The sequence below is a fragment of the Falco punctatus genome (assembly GCF_963210335.1).
Source record: "Falco punctatus genome assembly, chromosome: 13".
In the NCBI taxonomy this organism is placed as follows: domain Eukaryota; kingdom Metazoa; phylum Chordata; class Aves; order Falconiformes; family Falconidae; genus Falco; species Falco punctatus.
This window is the reverse complement of record NC_137593.1, coordinates 21,172,581-21,193,966: the sequence shown is the minus strand read 5'-3', so window position 1 is coordinate 21,193,966 and position 21,386 is coordinate 21,172,581. Positions and strand designations below refer to the sequence as shown.

At 37.7% G+C, this 21,386-nt stretch overlaps 1 long non-coding RNA gene across 5 annotated transcripts in view; it reads right to left on the bottom strand.

The window, feature by feature from the left end:
* LOC308072534 overlaps positions 1–21,386 on the bottom strand; it is a 120,441-nt gene that overhangs the window by 52,367 nt on the left and 46,688 nt on the right. For 3 of the 5 annotated variants that reach the window (XR_013931694.1, XR_013931695.1, XR_013931698.1), the window contains one exon: positions 1–21,386. This exon is cut by the window's left edge; it is cut by the window's right edge. This is a non-coding gene — a long non-coding RNA (uncharacterized lncRNA). The other 2 variants (XR_013931697.1, XR_013931696.1) reach the window with 2 other exon arrangements.

The window sequence follows — 21,386 nt, the reverse complement described above, 5'->3', positions numbered from 1 at the left end:
GGCTGAGGCGCAGCAATGGCACAGGATAGTAGAAAATATGTCTTGTCTAGTAAGCAAAACTGTCATGGTCACATTATCGACCATCGATTACAGATCTTTGTAATGAAAATGTTAATGTATAACAGGTAATAATGCCAAAAGGAGTGGTACCCATTGTGCTGAGCACTGAGCAACCTGTGTGAATGCAAGTTTTGTTAAAAAAATAATTATCTGCATCTAGAAGACTTTATTGCCTAAGAAGACTGCAAAGGTTTGAACACATACCTGATAGCATATGTCTATGGTCCACTGACCACACTCTTCCTTTGTGACTGTGTGACTAGCAGGATTACTCCTACAGGAACTTTACAAACAGGTAACTTGTTTCAAGACTGACACCTGAAAAATGCAAACAAAAGATAAATAACAAGAGTGTAGCATTTCAAATTAAAAATTCTGAGGTGAATATGCAATTTTGTTATAGGACTTATTTCTGGTAAAGCGTAACATTAAAGGCTGGCTATTTCCAAACTAATTCCAATTCCTTTTCAGTGGTGCCAGGAGCTGTGAGCCTGCTAATGCAACCTGGGATGCTCAGTATATTCCCTTCCCTTTTTATTCCTTGTAGCAGTTATTCACAGAACACACTGCAGGCAGACATCTGAGGACTTTTTTTCTCATAGAGCACACCAGGGCTGGACGGCTGAGAAGAGAAAGTGTTAAAGGTTGACTTCAATGGGAATGTTCCCTGACAAATGTGAAGATTTGACCCGGAAAGGTTTGAGTGTGTTTCTGAACAAACTGAATTATCTTTTGTGCTTCTCAAACATGGGTCACTTAAAAAAAGTGCAAAAGTTTAACTCCCAGACCACATCTTTGAGTGAAACTATTTTTATGTTACTCCTTAAAAAAAAGCCCTTCTATTTTACTTCCAAACTGCAGGGAAATATTAAACTCTAAATAAAATTAAACTCTAAATAAAAACTGACTGTCTTTAACCCCTTATTTTGTAAATGTAGTGCATTATCCCTGGCAGTTGCTTGCTGTTTAGATTTGTATTAATTCCAAACTTACCTCTTCTCATGCAACTCTTTTAATTCCTTTTTTACTTACATCTTTTTTTGCACAGTAAGAACATGTGTTTTCTAAGCAATTTTCTGAGCAAATTTTCTAAGCCTTATACTTTTATTACAGAGTATTTGTATTAAACACAAACACCACAATCTAAATGAGGATACAAACCGTGTTTGGTCATGATTAATGAAGATCTGTTTCTTTTGCAAAAGCTAAACTTTCTTCATCCTGGTTCTATAATATTCTTATCTATGAAAATAACATTTTCTTTTTTTTAGAAACATTTTTAATCTACTTAAATTGTGACACCTCATTTAGGATTATTTGATCATTATAGCTTATTTAAAGCACACCTTAAAAATAGTTTTTAAAACTGCTAACATATTTGTAATATTTGGGCATATTTCAGAATACCTTCTCTATTTTTTTCCTGATGTAAACTATTCACTAAATTTAAATTAATTGCTGTGATTTCTCTTGGCTCCTACAAATCTTTTCTCTGAAAATTTTATACAGCAAATGAGCAAGCAAATTTTTTTTCTATCTGATGCTGATATCTATAGTCTATCATAGACAGATGTTAGAATGCTATGGTTTAGATTGTTTTCATGTATTGATTAAACAATATTGAAAAGTTACATAGTTAATAACCATCTATGGAAATAGACAAATAGCCAATATACATGTCATTTTGTCATGTTATACTATTTGAATACTTTTCAGTACAACTCAGCACACTCCTGTTAATAATTGAACACATCTTGTAACTGATTAAAGGTGACCAGTTTGAAGAAGAAGAAACATGAGAGAGGTACACTGTAAGAAATGAGCTAATAGCATTGAAATGTGGGAAATCATTTTCAAAAAGTCTGAATCTAGACTTGTGCTTTATAAATCACAACCCAGAAGTAACTGGGGATTCAGCCAGATCTCATTAATTGCATAGAAATAGAAACTATAAAGACTGAAATTTATGTAAAACCAGTTCACTGGTCTATTCTTTTATGGGAACTATTTGGAATCAATCTGTATCTGCAACTCTTCTATGGGAAATGAGTCAAACAGCTACAGCAGGTGCTTTAAAGTAATAAGGGATTTCCTATGAAACCCAGTGGACTGATGACTCACCAGTTTAATTATGGCTTACTCTTCTGTTATAAAAGCAGGACAATCATTTGTAAAAGGTTCTTGTTGAGTAAATGAGTTTGAACAGAAAACCTTTGATAGGGAAAGGAAGATACCCATATTTTATCTTAAGGAGTATAGGATTTATAGAGAATTCCTTCAGACTACCACAATGATTAGTGTTGTCTGAGTATCCCCAGAGTAACCGAATGGATCAGCAGTAACTCTTTTAGTGCAGTCTGGCTTTTCCTTATTTTGCATTTCTGACTTATTTTTCAGTTCAGCTATTTGATTTATTTCTAAATTATATATATCTCAGACAGACATTACAATAGTTCATGCTGCTTCAGTATGGTTGGAGTGTTGTTGTTTTTTTTTTATTGTGTTGGGTTTGTTTGGTTGGGTTTTTTTCTTTAAAAAAGAAATTACTAAAATTGCAGTTACTATTTCTTAATTTCACAATACCATTTCCTTTTAGCAAGTTGCATATGCCTGGGAAATAGGGCAGGCTCTATAAAATGGTGAACTATTTTCTGTCCTTGTCAATGGGAATTTTACTACTTACTTGGAAAACCACAGTCTTTCACCCCATAAAATGGGAAATAAGATCTTCCACATCCACTGCATCTCTGCTATCAGCAATGCACACCTCAGATCCGATGAGAGCCACAGAGGGGAATCTTCTCAGTTTTGAATCCCAATACCTTGGGCTGCAACAAACATCAACTATTCCTCAGGGATCCTCCCAGAGGAATGTAACGCTGTGTCAGTCCTGCCAGCATCATCCACTTCCCGTGATCCTTCTGCAACTGGTTTTGTGGACACTAGCAAAGGTGCACCTGTGATAATGTTCCTCTTTTCCTTTTCCTAGCTGCAACTCTCTGCAGGGACTGCACCAGCAAGACCCCTAAGGATGGATGTGCTTTTCCTTAAGATAGAGGGCAAGGGTGAAAGTGTGAGAGTCTCAGGCCCTGAATATTTAGGAAGCCATTTATTCAAAATACAACACACCACCCTAACAAATAATAAAAAACCAGGGAAGCATGACAGCTGCACCAGAAACATCCGGCTCTTTACAGTATTTATTGCAAAGTAGTAGTTTCCAGTGAAAATTCCTTTCATAAAAGTGAAGGAGGCTCTGGTATTTAGGGTAAGGGCGACAACAACCGTTAGGCAGAACGGTTCTTTTCACAGACAGATGGGTCATGTAGCCCAGCTCCCTGACACTGTTCATTTCCTAGGTTGGTTGGTTGGTTTCATTTGACTCCTCTACTCAGAAATCATCAACCTGATTTTGCCTGTGTCTCTTAAGTCATTAGCATAATGCATCTTCTTGATAAAAGGTAAACTTTCAGTATCTGGAGGGTAAAGGAAATAAAAAAGACTCATAGCTGATATAAATCAAGAGAAAAAGGAGAAAAGGAAGCCACTTAGAAGAGTAGGTGTCATTGATTGACTGTAATTTTAAAGGGTCTTTCTTATGATGGACAAATTCCTGAAGTGTTCATTAACTAATGGAATTATGGTGGCAGACTACTGCTGTCTCCACAGATCGTCAGGTTAAAAAGTGCAGAGGAATAATGGGCTTTTCTTTGTCCTGGATCAGTGTCCTCACTGTCTGGAGCTCACTCAAAGTCACTGGAAAGGATCAAGGGGTTTTCACTACTGAAATTCATGTTTATGCTTTCCTCTTCCTCAGTAATAGCACACAGGTGCACTGGGGGACTGGATGAGGGGAAAGAGAAAGATGGAATTGTCACTGGCAAAGAAGGAAATTTCCCTTCTGAAATTCTTGGTAACAAATGAATTTCCTGCTCAAAGCATCAAATGAAGCTGAACTCAGAGGGTTAAACAACAGAACAGCAGAACAGCACCTGGGCTTTAATATATTCAATTACCCAGAAAGCAAAATCAATTTTGTTTTTGTTAATAGCACTGAAATACGCATTACACTATTTTAATTAAAGCAGTCTATTATGCTTGCCATTCAGTTCATTCCTGCATATTCCCTTAGGGCAGTAGTCATGTACTGTGATAAAACATAATGAAAATAATTTATAAAGGAAACAATACAATAAATCAATCTGATGCCTAATGAACCTGCATTACAAGAATGGATACAATATTTTTTTTTTTTTTTAGAATATGTAGTGCTTTCTCCTCAAATGATCGGAAGAATACCCTACAGCACTTAAAAAATAGTACCTTGCTCCATCTCAGTGTGCTTTCAAAGCACTGCAACTTACAACTTAAACAAATCTTGGCAAAATAAATAGATCTCTCTTTCCTTTACACTAGCTTTCTGATTTTTGTTATGTTATCTTTCGCCAGATTCATTTGCCTCATAAGGCCACCTGTAGAGACCACAGGGATTCATCTCATTTGCATACTTCAGCAGCCAGATATTTATTTTCTGTATGCTAGTAGAACCAAATTTTATAGCTAAGATCAGGGCTGTCTGGGGCTGTGAGTCCTTCAAACACCAAATATAAACCAGGATCTTCTCTGAAGATCTCACAGTGCCAATAGGCAAAAAGAAAGACTAAAGGCGAGCAAGAGGGTCCTTTAACACTTTCACTCCAGGGAAGGGAGAAGGGCACTGACTAAAGGTGAGGTATCCTAAAGAATACAGGATCCCAGGCCTAAGTGGCCACAAGTGTACTGAAAGGACCAGAATTTGTCAATGACCATGCAGAAATTCCATGACTGAGTCCCATCCTCTGTTTGTCACTCCTATCAAGAGGATCTTCTACATGTATCTCTTCAAGGTTAAGTTCTACCTTAGTGTTATTTTCTAGATCATGAAAGTGGTAATTCCTGCAGTTGTAACCAAAGTTACTGGGTGAGAATTCTCAGGTCTTCATCATAAAGATGGAAAAGAACAGGAAAACTCTATTGACATTAATTACTTTTCTCTTTATGCAAATGATCCTTAAAGACTTTTTTTCACATTCAGCTGATGACTGTATTTGTGAATTGCCTTTACATGAGAACTGTCAGGGAATATCTGTCACTATACAACGTTCCCATTCAGTGACAGAATGGGTGATTTAGTGCATTTACTTGCTGTTTGTGTGAAACTACCTGCTACAAGATCTTCCTACTTGGAACAATCCTTCTTTAAGAATGTGATCGCTTGCATATTTATAGGAGAATTCAATCAATTAAACGAAGCAGATTGCCCAGATGAACTAGGACAGCAATAATGAAACATATGATACAACACAGCCCAAAGGCTTTGAAAGAGTCACCCCAGGCGACTTGACCATGAATCTACAGACACAGCCCAGAGGTAGTCTGCTAAAGCTGTATTAAACAAGGGGTGCTTTGCTGTTTTCCCAGGCTGGTTGGTAAGGAAGGAATAGAAAGAAGGAAGGACCTTACCTACCACAGCTGAATAAACTGAGATTGGCTGTGAAATTGCAATACATCATTGTTCTTGTAGCCCACTAGTAAACTGGGAGCAAATAAGAGCCAGTGTGGAGATGATGAGGGAGTAGAAGTTCAGCAAGTTGTCACCGGGTATGGCAAATCCCTTTATCATTGCAGGGATGGAGTGGCTTGCTCATCATTTTAGTTAAATAAATTGGAATAACTTTTTCCGTTTAACTTAATCTTTCTTTTTTCCCATTAAAAAAAAACAAAACCTCAACCCTCAAAATAGAGTGCCAATCTGCTTTTCAAAAAAGTCAGTTCAATGCTCCTTGCAGACAGCTGAATTGGGCCAAGAGGGGAACAAATACCATCCAAATGGTATTTCCTGATGTGCCCTAACAAAGCCTTTAATATACTTTCAGATCCTGTGTAATAATTTAGGAATACAAATTATCGCTCTGGGTATTTACTATTCTTCCGGGAGTGGCGGGAAAAACAACCAACAACTACCAAACCCACCCACCCTCCCCCCAAAAAAAATAAAATAAAAAAACCACAGATAGAGAGAAAAGAATGGCTCTAACAAATGGATAAGAATCTATGAAAATACTTAAAGGCTGTTAGAGAGCAGTACCAGAGCTGTTAGCTCTTTAAGGTTTTTGTCTCCTCTCACACCAAACCACAAAACTGCTCTGGAGCACAGCAGGAAAATCTAGGATGAGCTGCTGGAGCCAAGTTACAAGAGCCCCTCGGAAAGGTTTCAGACAGACACCCAGAGGAACAGGCCTTGGTGGTCTGCCAGAACGGCCCAGCAGGAATCGTTGCTTAGGCTAATCTCCTGGTCAGAGCTGTATCAGCTCACACAAATGTATTTTCACTCTATGAAACAACATAGTTTCATTTAAAAACAAAAAAAAACCCCAAACAAACAAAAAAAAAACCCCTCACCCAAAAATATTTTCACCGTATGAAACTACAAGTCCCAGCTCACACTGGGGTGCAAATTCAGCAGGAGACAACAATCCTTGCCCCACAGCGGGGTAGCAGCTAACATCAGCTACTCCATAACAGCTTGCCTTTCCGAGAAACAGCATCTCCTGGCTGGACAATTTGCTGCTGTCAGCCCTGTAACTGCTGTTACAGCTCATCCTCTAATTTGGGAGAGAAGGTATAAATACCTTTGGAATCCTGCTGACACATGGCATTAAACGTGCCTGAAGAAGTCCCAGCTCCCTAGGTTACCATCAGCGGTGTTACACAGATTAGAAAGACAGTTTGACTGTTCTATGGTTCTATAAACCTTTCTTATCTCACATTTTTATTCCTTTTGCTGAAAGAACCAAAAACCTTTTGCTGAACTGGGTGAGCAAACATGAAATGGTCAGATAAAGCTCCACCAGTCTGGTAGGTGACAGAAACCCTTTGCATTTTCTCCCTCCTTAAATTCATTCCTTCTACCATATCTGACTGTTTTTCTAGCTGAGTATTTTTCTTGACAGAAATCCCACTGGAGAAGTGTGTTCATATATCAAAAACCATCCTAAATGGAAGTAAGTGATTTTGACTCATATTCTTGCCATGAATTCTCCCTTTCTCCAGCCCACAGTTTTCTGATTGCTCCAGTGTTTTAAACATGGAAATTAGTGACTTTGATCCACATTAAATAGCATGATAACAGCCCAAAGGAAAAAGAAAGCCAACCATTCCTCTCAGTTTTGAGACTCATTTACAGACAGCTGTTATCTTTCTGAACAGAGTGGATGTCAGTTGTTTTCCCTTTTAATGATGAATATAGCTATTTCAGATCAAATAGAAATGGATAAGAATAGAAAACCTCCAGGTTCACAGAGAAGGAAACTATTAACTGGCCCAAAAATTGTGGTTCTCCAGGGGTCTGATTACTCTACAATTATTGTTTGGGTGTTTTGCTCACCTTTTTTCCACCTTTCTTGCCACCCTTAGTCATCGAGACACTGTATTCAAGGGACTATTGTTACAGGTATAACAAAACAATTCTTACCTATATTGTATTCATATGCCTCATGGTATATTAGTTGTGTTTTATAATGTAGATGATTAAAGTAAGATTATTATTATTAAAAAAAAAAAAAAAAAAAACCAAACAAAACAAAACCAAAAACTGGCCACTCATTGCAATTCATTTTGTCTTATTCCTTCATTCCAAGGATAGACATTTTCCTCTGTTCAGAGGCCAGAGAAAAACTTATGGAATAAGCTATACTGTAAATTTCATTTAAAGTTAATTGAAACATAAAGTGATAAAATTACAGAATACATCAACCTCTGTCAAGTCTTTATTGGACATGGGTGAACTGAAATCCATGAGATGGTCAAATTTGGACTATTTTCAGTAAGAAAGAGAAAAGAAACAGATCTCTGATAAGTGCATAGCAGCCACTTTTCATCCAAATGTTGAAACTCACTTAGAAGCCTATAACCTGTAGAGTCTTTCCCAAAGTCTTTTCTTGATCATGTCAAAATAACATTTCTTAGGAGTTGGTTATTTGTTTTTCACACAAGAAAAACTTTAAAAGTTTGGCAGGTATCCTACAAAGAATAATTTTCATCCTGAGATGTATGGCAAATTAACAAGCAAATGGAAAAACTTTGGCTACTAATGAAAAGTTCAGGTGTTCTGTAAAGGTAGGCATCACCATATGTGCACACTGTAATACACATACACGTGTGCTCATTTCTTTCTACACCCAGTTCTGCTCTCTGTTATAAATTGAAGTCAATGCCTGTCTACAAAAAGTAAGGCAGGAGAGATTTTTGGCCCACTGCCTCTTCAGGGCATCTCATTCTGTTAAATAACCTATTTCTGAGTAACTTAGCTAGACCTTCACTGTTCAGTAACTTATGATTGCCTTTTTAATTAAAAGCTTGAACCTTACTCTATACTCATTAATCATAATAGATTGGAGTGTTGATATAATGGGCATAGTTCACCCCTCAGAGACATTAACCGAAGTTCTATTGAAGTGCAGGGTAAGAAGTGTGAGGATTTAAAGAAGATGTTTTTCTCCTGGTGTGCTGTGCTTCTGCACATCTCACCTAATCCCCTACGTGGCACAACCTCCTTTCCTCAGGATCCGCTCTTGGTCCATATGATAACGCTGCATGAGAGAAGTTAGGCTACCAGGAGAAAAGCAACAGGACATGAGTCTCACCTCCGTGTGCCCAGAATCACTTTGCTTCGAGTCTGATGTCCAGCCGCCTCCTTTTCTCAGTTAGGCAGTTCTCGAACTCGCCCTGGCACAGAAGTAGTACAATACAACATTAGGGTACAACTCAAGCCTTACTTCACACCTGAAAGCCCACAAACCTCAGTTACTTATGCTGCAGCCTATCTCCTCGACGTGCTGAATAACATATGCTGCATATGTGGGCGGGTACCGCTTAGCTATCACAGACGTGGCTCCTTGGGTGAGCAACTGTCTTCCACAAAACCCAACAGCAAAACTCCAGGTGATTTCAGTGGCAGCAGGACTGGGTCTAACAAGTCTGGCTTTTATAAGAAATACAAGCCTCAGCCTCTGCTGATATAAATCAAGAGAAGTCCCCATTGGAGCTAGGCTAATTTACACCAGAGCGGGATCTATCTTTACATAGTCTTTTCTTTCTTGCTCTGCCTTACTAGCAAGAACCCAACAGCAAAGCTTTTTGTGCATTTGTTTCATTTTGTGTAAGGTCAGCTAAGGTTTTATGTAAAACAGATGGGCAAACTTAAAAATGATTTTTCACATTGCATTGAAAACCAGTAAAAAAGCAAAAGGGGGAAAATTATTCTTTCTGTTCTTTCAAAGGTTGTTGCAACGACCTTTGTTCTACCCAATGCCTCAATTTTTTAAAAAAGGAAAACAAACCCCTGTTTTTATTACAGTGAAGTTGTTTTCTCTGCTATTCATAGTGGTCTTGAAGAGGATCAGCAAGAAAAAGAAAACTCCTGGTGGTTCACTGGCAGCTTTAAAACAGGAATATAGTGCCCAAGTTACAAAATAAAGACTATATTTAAACATCCTTTAACTTATTCTGTTACATTTTTCTTCTCAAAAGTCTGTAATTTTGTGGTAACCAGTGTTGTGGGCTGAAACAGTATGCAGACATACAGGTTACTAGCCTGGAAGGGGATACAGCACAACAATTTTAGCTAGCCTGTCCTTTTCTTCTTTAAAAGATATTTAATAAATTACACAAATGGGATTTCGTGATTATAGAACTTTTCATTCTAGGGCACAGAAAACAGAAGTTTATAAGGCTTCTGTGGCTGTTCTGATTGCTGAAACAGGGTAGGATTTCTAATGAATCAGGTTCTTTGTCTCTAATTAGGACTGATAGACTTAAATATTTGCATTTCTTTAAAATGACTGTAGCCTCCAATGTGTTATCCTTACTGCTGAGGTATCCCTTATCAGCCAAAGAGAAAAGCCAAGGAAGAGTCCATCTGCAACCTGCAGGGGCATCCTTGTGCCCTTCCCCTTGGCCTCAGCCCTGGCTGATATATTTAATAGAATTACAGGCTGGGTGTCTAAAAAAGAGAATCTGAAAAAAAAAAAAAAAAAAAAAAAAAAAGAGGTCCAGAAGAGAGCAGTGAGTTTGAACAAAGTGCCCTAAAACATGATCTGCAAATAATGACTGGAAAAGTGGGGGACTGGGAACAAAGAGGAAAAGGATGACAGGAAACAAGAATAGTTTTCAAGTGGGAAAAGGAAGTTTACAAGCCTACAACTCATAATATATGTTATTAATGAATAGAACTAAAAATAACAGGACTTGCATTTTAGGATAATTCACGCTAGGAGAAAAAATTGCAAATTTTAGAAAGAGAGATATCCTGGAACAGCTGGGCTGGTGATCGGATGCTGCCGATGCCTCTTTGAGTCGGTTTTGAGAAACATCTGATCAGAGCGACACAGGTGCAGCTGATGCTGTCCTGGGCATGGGGGATGGACTAACGTGACCTCACAAGGCCTTTCCGGCCTCATGATTTTATAAGTAAGGTTACATACATAATGAACAAAGTAAACTTTTAGTTATGCATATTTATGCATTTCACATAAGTCTCAAAGCTTTAAAAACCCGTAAAAGTGCTAGTGAATTGCTGCCATATTAACAAATATTTAGTTGCATGATTTTTCAAATATTTCACAGTAATTAATGCATCTTCAAACAAAATTATTATGTGACTGCTTTGGCAGGTCAGATACCTGTATTTCATCTAGTTTTGTGCTTGCTAAATACTGTGTAACTAGTCCAGACATTCATGTCATTTTTAGTCTGGGACTATCTGTGTGTTACCTTAGCCTGGTGGATCAATTGACCGTGTATTTATTTGCAATCTAGTGCTAAAAATAATTTAAAAAAAATAGTGAGAAGTTGAGACAAATCAATGGCAGTCACAAGAGTCTAATTCATAGAACTCTACAGGAAGAGAGGACTCAGAATGAATGAAGCCAAGCTGACCATGTAACTGGAAACCAGCTTACTTACAATTACTTGGGGGCTAAAAAGGCAGGGATCCATATATACAAGCTTCAGGGTATTTTTCAGAACAGTAATGTGACAATCATTTAAAACAGAAAAAAAAAAATCATCAAGACAATTTTCATTTTAGTTTACATTCAAACATTTCAGAAGACAAATAGCCTTTAAACTTTCCAAAACGCTTGAGGTACTTCAGAATTAAAATACTTTGATGTACTTAGACAAATTGAATCCAGGATGACTCTGCACAAGTGGGAGAAGTAATAAAGCTGCTGACTGCTTGCAACGGTTGAATGTTTAGTCTAGGAGCTTAACAATGGTTCTGGAAACCAGAGCAAGAATGATTTTTATAGCAGAAGGCCACGATGGTTTAAGTGAAGAGTGAAGTCGGCACTTTGACATGCTTATTTTTGGCTGCTTACATATATTACTGACATAAAGATAACAACCTGAACCACAAATAATTTGAATTGATGTTTTGGCATTTTATAAAGGAATTAAGATGAGCTTTTAAAAAAAGTAATAAATTACTTTTTGCCTCCTGATCTTACTGCAGCTCTAGCTATCTCTAATCTGATATCTGCATTTATTTGAAGACACTACCTACAGATGCAGTCCAGAATATCTGTTACTAAAGTAGTTCACAGGACTCAGGAGAATGTTATTTTCATGCTACTTTCATTAATTATCTTTGGTATGCATAGGTGGGGAAAAGTCTGTGAGCAGGCTTTATCTGCCTTGAAAAGGCAGATACCCTTGAAAGGGCAGATAAAGTAAGAATACAAGAAGAAGATACTAGTGAATAGTCATAATTATTTCCCCCATGAATTTAAAGAAACTTTAAAAAAATTATGTTAATTTAATTGCTAATTTTGATTTATTGCCTGCCAGCTTAGTATCTCATCATTTAGAAAGAGTTTGCTAACAGTGGAAAAAACTTACCATTACTTACAGTAGATTAAATTTTACAAGAGCAAAGCAATTGCATCATTTCCCTGAACAAATGGAAATACCTGATTTTTTATACAGGAAGCTAAGAAAACAGACAGACATGAAAGGACTCTATCTGTTGATATAAAATCTATTTCTATGTAGATACACTGCAAGACTCCAGTCGTACCTATGTAAAAGTGATTGTCCCAGGTGTTGAAAAACAAATGGCTTGTCCTTCCAAAAATCATGATTATTACATTTAAAGAACTTTGTTTTTAAATAATAAACTTCGAGTTCTTTCTATTTGTCTTTGGCTTTCAAGATTTTAGCATGCACCTGGGTCACGTTTTTATACTTTTCTGTTCAGCTAAAAGAAAAACTAATCTTTTTTTTTTTTTTTTTTTTTTTTAAGGGATGCCCAAGAGTCTCACATAATCACATTACCCCAGGAAATGAGACTTGAGGAAAAATACCAAATATTGTGAAACTTTTGATAAAAACATGAAAGTAAGTAACTATAAAATAGTAGTATATTATGTGTGTTTTAAAACAGAAGTCCCTACAGATTTTAGGGCAACAGAAGGTTGCCAGGCTAAAAATAAGCCTTTCTCAGTTGTTCATTTATGAAAGTTGAACATTTATGAAATCAAACAGCTGCTGTGTTTACTGATACAGAGATATTGTTAACTAGTCTGTGCTCCAGGTAGATAATTGGGGTATTTTCCTTAGAAACAAATAAAAAATACTATGAAGAGATTGATGGTGAGCAATCATCTGTTTTGTGCTAGTCTTCAATGAGAAAACACACGGAAGTTTTTCCACCTTCAGACCTCCAAAAGAAAGGGAAACAGTAGCCAGCAAAGAAAGGAGGGGGGGTAGGGGGTGAAGCATAAGAGAGAAAAGGTACAAATCAAACTGAGGTGCTGGCAGCATGTGTGCACCAGGCTGAGTGCATCTCACTGAAAAAAATAATCCCATCCAGTGAATTACATCTATTCAAGATTTCTGCCTGTCTTAGTTATTTACGCCAGCCTAAATAAGGACTTATGCTGCTGAGATCAGTAATGTAACAAGTAAATAAGAAAGGAATTCCTTAAAAGAAGGAAGACTGAAACATTATTCCATGACTCTTCAGAAAATAAAATTACTGAATGTATGTTTGTAAGCATCTCAGCTCTCTACAGGTCTAAGGTTTATCCAGCTAGCAGTGGTTTGCAACGGGTGGTTTCTCCTGATTTGATCTTGGCTCTGGCACATAAAGAGCTGCTGTCATTAAATATGATAGAGTCTTTTCTGCTCCCAGACTGAAATGGCTGATGAAATAGGTGGCAGAAATTTTGGCTGCCAGTTGAAGGAAGCAAAAGGCACTGCTCCTACACCAGTGGGATTGAAGTGTTAAAAAGCAGCCACATGATTCTGCATGACATATTCCCCGCAAACAGTGCGCGTTTGAAAGCCTTTGACTGAGATTCCAACAAACACAACAACATTTTCCATATCCTCTAGTTTTCTCCAGTAACATAAAAGTTTGACAAAAAGTAATTCTATTAATCCTATACCAAAGGCCTTGAGGAGGAGTCCTTGTATTCACTGAGTGGCAGGTGAGGGAGCATTACCTCCCCATGTTTTACAAAGCCAAAACTTAAGAAGGCATCCTACTTCAGATCACAAACCATTTAAAGCCTAACACACAGTACGTGTCAGTATGAATTTATTCTATTGGCTAGCGATTTCAAGGCTTATAGCTAGATATTGTAAACAAATGTGGTTGTTCCATACAATCAGGGGTGGGTCTTAGCAATCAGAGCACATACCAAAACGAGCAGTTTGCCTCTGAAATTTAAGCTAACGCTGTCACTTTGTGTTGAGGTGACTTTCTGATCATGCAAAACCTACTCTTTAAGCAATGTCTTTTCCCACTGGCTTGGTGCACTGGACATACCCTCGGTGGGCTGTGATTATTAATCTTAAGGGTTTTTCATTTCCAGACATCCTCCAATGTCCCTGTAGACTAGGCGGCTCCACTGCTGCACCAGTTCATTTAGGGACCTTTAGGACACACTGAAATTTTGGCCCATAAAACAGCTGGAATAGATCTAATCCAAATGATTGATGTGGATCAAGGGGCAACAGTGCCAGTGATACTCAAAGGGAAAGTTTACAGAGTCCTTTGGTTTTATGTCACTCAGAATAGGTTGTCCTGAATGTGGAAAAACTGGATTTCCAGACACTGGTTAATTTTCTAATGTTGTCTCCACCTCATCTGACTAAACAATTCCCTTATTTTCTAGTCCTAAGACATTTCTGACATTCCATCCTGGAAATTGAACTTGATCCCTCCATTTTCAATTCAAAACCTAAAGCCATATAAGAACGCTTTCTCTAGACCTAAGGCTTGATGGAAAACTGCCTTCCAGTTTAAGCTGAATGTGGTTGACCAGATTTGATCCCTCTTAAAACACTAAAGTTGGCCTAATTCTAATTTCTTTGACAGAAGTGCAGTCAGACCAAGCCCAAGAACTGCATTACAGCTGTTCAGGATTTAACCAACGTCAGTGAGATTCAAAGAACGGTCCTTTACATTGTTGTGCTATGGGATGCCTAGCGTTAGCTCACCAGCTTTTCAAAATAATCATGGTTTTATCGAACTGAAATACAAGAGCCAAGGAGCTGGCCCTTATGTTTAGCCGCTGCTCAAGGTAGAAGATGAATCACATCTGAGCGATGTTTGCAGCTCACCCAGTACCAGCAATTTTAACATCGAGCTGGGAAGTGCTGCAGTTTGTAGAGGGCCATTAGGACCAGCAAGAGGCCTTTGTACAACTTTTCAGCTAAGTCACTTGTTCCATGACAGCTGCTTTGGCAATTACCCCTTCTCCTGACCTTATGGTCTACCACGGTATGCTTCAGAGATCTCTGGGAAGGGAGACTATTACACCTAATGTGTTTGGACAAGTATAGCATGTGTGCAAATTAACAAGAATGGCATATTCTATTCTGTATTTTCCTTTACAAATGTTGTCCTGCATTTATGAACCTGCACATCTGCTTACCTGCTCTAACTAATGATAATGGATCTAGCAGGATGCAGGGAACACAATATTCCCTCAAGTGATATTTTCGGGGCGGGAGGGGAGATCTCCTTCCTCTACTGAAAGGCAGGAGCCTTAACCACCTTCTTAAAATAGAGGATAGGTTTCTTAGGAAATTCTCTTTGGACACAGGAGGAAGTACTCACCTATCCATGAATGTAACACATGAAAGGAGCTGGGAGCTGGGAAGAGCGCAGCAGGACATCCTTTGCAATACTCACATTTAAACTGTGAGAAGAAAATTTCCGATTTATTAAAAAACAAAGCTGTACTTTTGCCTCTGATATTAAAAAATAAAATAAACAGAACGAATATTACACAGCTTATGGCAACAGGTGCCTGGTACTCTTCATAATGGCAGTTAGGACTGTAAGCTAGGGCAGACCTTGGCTTCATTTCATCTCCTAATGTTGCATTTCTCTTCTTAAAGTAGTCTTCAAACATTTTTTAGCTAAACTACGTGATGCAAAAGAAGAAAAGGTGCTGTAATGTGTTGCTGTATTAAAAAAAAAAATCATTCTAATGTTTCTGCTGTCCTTTTTCAGTGGCATTTATGAATAAATGAATGTGTTAATAAAAGTTCCCATATTGTATTGCTTGTGCAACTCATTACATGAGCACTTTACAGCTTTCTAATTCTCACACTGAGCAAAACCCACCTGTATCAGCGACCAGATTTATAGCCCAGTCTCTGACTGGAAACAGTGTACACCTTTCCTCCCTGAAAAGTAAATTCCCTCCTTTTGCCTGAGCACAACTGGCACAAGCATAGACCAGCTGGTGCTCAGCAGCACAGCAGCAGCAAGATGCAGATGTTGTAAGATAGCGAATGAACATAAAGCAGAATCTCCACAGAAAAGCAATATTACCAGGGAGGGTTGTGGTGCTGCTCATCAGCTGCATGTTCAGCGTATTGCAGAACTTCCAGTGTGATCCTTGAAGCTGTCAGGACTCTTTTGTGGAGAGTTCAACTCCGCTAAATTTTGATAGCGTGAACAGAAATAAAATGTTTCTGCCTTTCCAAATTTTTTGCAAGGGCTCCCTGCAAAGCCTGGTGCACTGGCAGCAGTATGAAATCCTCAGAAAAGTAGTAGAATCCTCCACATATGTGCATAATTTCCTGATAAATCTTTAAATATATGTTAAGTTTTTACATCCCTTGTGCGGTATTCCAAAAAAAGGCATCTTCTTTCCTATGGTCTTTCCAGTACAGTGACATCTATTTTCTTAAAAATTGAGAAGAACAAATCCAAATTGGATATTATTTCTTCTCTCTGAAGTGCCTTTCCTTTTTCAGCAGAAAACACATTATCTGCATTCAGCTGTCTATGAGCTAATGCCAGATTTCAAGCTGTTTCTCATCACAATTTTAGTATTTACTAAGTTTACGTGTAAGATATATGACTTTTAGATTCTTACATTATTGTGTACATCATTGCAACTGATTTAATTGTATTACTACAGGCTGTGAAGAAGTGCTCTGCACAAGTCACAAGGCAAGCGCAAGCATGCTGTAATGTTTAAAGAGCTCTTCCAAACTTTGCTGTGAGTACAAAACAAGCATTCCTGTACAGCACCGAGTACCAAAATACAGACTGCATGGAGACAGTGGTGCATGCATGATGGCATGTGCATGTCTACAAGGACACTGTAGTTTTCATTAGTTCATTACTGGCACTTATTAATTCAATAGTAAGGTCGCTTCAAAATCCCCAGGATTTCTGTTCTCAGCTACACAGACCTCTTGCTGCAACTTCAAAAATTTGGAGGAGTACTGCATTTTCTATGACATGAAACAATAAGTATTGACTATTAATAAGCTGTTGAATATTTCAACACTTCTGAAATATAAACTCCACAGCTTATAGGATCGGAGCTGCTCTTTGCGATTTGCTGTCAGAGACAAAGGGATTGTTCTAATATATTTGGTATTACAGCCGGTTAATCCTTTTCTGATTTCTGTGAATATGTCACAAGCTAGTGAACTAAAACTATGGGATGTTGATTTATGAGCAGCGCAATAATAAATTCCCAAGTAAGGTTTTTCTTCAACCCAATTTAGTCTGCAAATAACAGCTTGAGGAATGCTTTCCGGAATCTAAGCTATTATGACTTGGTCCCAATTTTCACAGGAAAAAGATTTGAAACAGTATCTCAGCATTAAACCTTTAGGCAGGGATTCAGAATAGACTAACTCTTTTTAGTATGTATAGGATATTTTTAGCTTATTGCATTAATAGCAAAACACAGTAAAAGAGGATTATGAGTTTTATGCTGACAAATCCTGCGTATTTTGCTCAAAATGTATAGGATGTTTGGAAAAGAGCATTTTGACTTTCTAATTCTACTGTTAGTGGAGAAACATGAGGTCCACTTTGGATTTTGTTTAGCTTAATATTAACAATAACAATCAAAATAAAGGCTTAAGTTTAGGAGCCCAAAATCATGTTAAAGTCCCAAAATAAACCTTGTCTTTCATGAAATGTCCCCACATCCAATAAATCCAGTGGTGTTACGAAAACATAAAACTGAAGTTTTAGAGAAAAAGCAAGAAAGAACAGTTTTTAGTTTTCAATGTAAACATCTCTGGGTGATGCTGAACTGACACACTGGAGAAAAGGCCTTGTGATGGTTTGGTAGAGCTATTGTATTAACTTGCAACTCATGCTGTTGTCTTGTACTGCTATCACAAAGTACCAGAAATTCCATTTCAGAGAGAGATTCATGATTTTTGAAACATCCCCTTCACCTAAAACAAAGTAATACCAGAAAACAAGGGAAAAGTCTTGCAATATTAAATTCTAAGGGGGGGCAGGGGGTGGAGGGAAAGCATTTTGAGCAAATTAAACTGTTTAATTTCAAGTTAAGGTTGCTCCCACTGCACATGTGATTCTAAGAAATTTTAAAACATTAAAATATACAATCAGCTTGAAACAGGAAAAAAAAAATCACTTTCCAAATGCCAACTTTAGATGTCATTAGAGTATTTGGGCAAAACAAACTTTACTCAGAGGTCACACCTTGCTATGCTGCTTGGACAAATAACTGGGTTTGTGATGAAAAGTTCGTCTGGAAAATTCCTGACCAGGGCCACAGAGCTGCCTCTTCGTTTTACTTTTCTTTGGCAGATGAGCATTGGATATCTCTAATTTGGTCCCACAAAACATTTATTTTAACTGTTTTTTTTCTGTATTACAGCTACAGTTCAAATCTGACTTTAAGGAGTCTTTCTTTCTCAGAGTTGTGAAATCTTTCCCACCTTGATTAATAGGTCACAAGGACTTCAGGGAATGGATAGACATGAGCGGTAGCAGCAGCAGCAATTGGCATCTCAGTATTAGTGGGAAGATAAGGTCAGGTGAAAACATAAAACATGTATAAATATCTGACATAAAGAGGCAACACAGAGTACAGAAGATGAAAATGATTCCTTAGTGAAATGGATCTTGAGGCATGAGCCTGGCACTGAGGCATACTATTTGGTAAGGAGAGGAAATTAAATTTTACTTTTAAATTTTAGATCATGTATCTTTTAAAAAAGAGATTTACTGATAAGGTGAGTATTAACTTATATAAAACATGGTACTAGATGGCCTTTTAAATGACAGACTTTCAGAGACCCATATTTTAACGTGCCACGTCCTGGGATAATACAGTATATCAGAGGTTCCCAAATTATTTCGCAGCACAGATCGTCTTTTAAGTGAAACAGCATGTTCATGGACCGCTTTCCCTTTGAATGACGTTCCTATTCACAGCTGCCCAACAGCCCTTTAGCAATCCAGCAACGAGCACACATGTACAAACAAACGCACACACGCTAATGGCCCCCAATAAAAGAAATCTATTTTTTCCCCCCTGCAAATACAGGGATTTTCTTTCTGCTTGACTCTCACTTCAGGTTCTCAGAGCTTTTCCCTGCAAGAGGGCTTTGGGCAGCTTGTTACCTTCTTACCTGTGAGGTGCCATCCCCATGCTGCAGCTTTGCAGATGCTTTCCGTGGGAACATTCAGCATTTAGGGACTTAGGCGCTTATTGCCATAATCACTTAAGAGTTCCTGTGGCTCCTAGGGCAGCAGCTGGGCTGGTATAAAAAAAAATTCCTGCTCAGCGGCAGCCTGAGAGCCTTCGGGGCTCCGGACCTGGTGACCAGAAGGAGCCGTTCACCAAAGTTCTGAAAGCAAACTTACACGCCGCTCTTTTGTTTCATGTAATTCAATATAGCAATTAATTACTTGTTTCTTTAAGTAATTAATTACTAACTGCTAAAGAATTATTGCAATACTGTATATAGACGTAATAAAATTACTTAAGGGTTTTAGAAAATTCTTCAAGAAAGCAATTATTGCTGGTTGTAGCAAAAATTATTTGTTATATTAATTACCAGTAATCTCTGCCTAGACATAATTAGACTGAAAGAAATTTTATAGTGGTGCAATGTAATTATGTTATTAATAAGAAAAATAACAGATTATTTTACTTTAATTCGGTGTATTCTCTGTTTAAGAGCTTGCCAATTAAATAACAGTGTTGAATTAAAGAACAAAGTGTGCACAAACTTTTGGGATAGTCTCCTACACCAATAACATGTTAAGGGAGATCTTAAAATCTGTTATTCTTGTTTAGTGCCTATAAATATGAACTGAACTTATGTTTTCAATAAATTTCTATATCAAAGCTCAGTCCATTGCTTTTCAGTAGCTCTAAATTCTTGTTTAAATTCTACTTAGCCAAATTCTTGGGGAATGCGTCTTTCAGAGATACCCATGTTCATCTCAAATTCTTGCCAAGAACAAAATAATTTATTTCACTTTTGTAATTGACTATTTGTGACTTTTCTGCTAGCATTCATCCAAGTCAGGCCCATTTCAGTGTAACTAAGCACAGACTTAGCAATAAGCAAAAATTTTAGGTATCCCACTGAAGTTTGTTTAATCTTCCTTTCCTTTTTCCTGTACTTTTTCGTAGGTACTAAACAAATGCTTGACAATAAATAAATGCCCAAGGGGCTTTCTAAATTTAAGTTCAAATTAGGAAGGAAAAAAGCTAATTTCAGAGCATAATCATAAAATATTAACTAGTCATACAGAATGTTGCTCTGTGAAACCACCAAAAAAATAAGTCTGTGGTTTATAATAAAATGAAAACTTATATCACAAAGAAAAAAAATGTTGCTGAAAACTTTTTGCTAACTTTCTTTGGGGGCGGGGGGGGGGGGGCTAGGGTGGTGACACAGTATGTGAAACACATTTTCATATCAGGTAAACTTTCAGCAGTGAATAACAGTATTTCTCATAAGTGCTTCTATATATATTGCTTAGACAAAGCAAAGCTTTTGGTCTTCTTGCATGTTTTTTGATGTACTGTGGGGTTTTATTCTACAGAATATCATCAATAATCAGATAAATTCATAAGCACAAAAGAAGACCACAACAGAAAGATTTGTTATTTCAGGTAATTTTTTTACCACCTATGCTAGTACTAGTTTTATGAGAATTCACTGACAAGAACTGTGAAATAAATCTGCTATGTTTCTTAAGGAACTGGTTATTATTCATATCATTGCATTACTGCAATCACTTGCTAGAGTGTTTTGGCAGAGGCTGTAGCTTTTCTGCTGGGGAACGGAACAGTAATAGATGGATACTGAGCCTCCGTGTCAGGAGCTCTCACTTACCATTCCACAGTAGGCTTTAAGGCAATTCCCAAGGCGAGTTGGGTGGGAGGAAGGAACCCAGAGGTGATGCCGACCGACCGGTACCCTGCAGGGGAGACAAAAAGCCACATGCTGGAAAGTCAGAGAGGCTGGGATGTGCAGGGAGGTGTACCAGCGGGAAGGTTTGTACGAGATGCAGGCAAGCACTCAGCAAATACAGGCCGATTCTTCCTGCAGTCTTTGTCTTACAAAGGATGCAAATTAGCTTTTGTGCAGATCAAGATGCATCAGGTTGGTGATGAAATTATTCCCATGGTTTTAATCTGCAAAATGTTCCCACACCTTTTCAAAGGGGTGGCACGTATAGAAGAAATTAATGTAATTCCCCTTTTTCCAAAACCTTTATGTTAAAAAAAAATACTTCCTCTGACTGTAAAGCATCTGCTAGACCTGCAGATAACACACAGTGTAGGTACTGAATTAAATTTTTGGAAGATTCCACCTGAACAAATGCTTTCTTGATATATGAATTTCTAAAATGTGCTGTATGTTCCTCCTCTCATATTATTTTGGAAAAAAAAAAAAAAGAATCCTGTACATACCTGGCTCAGCTTCTCCAAGTTAGTCGCTGTAGTAGTACTCATGAG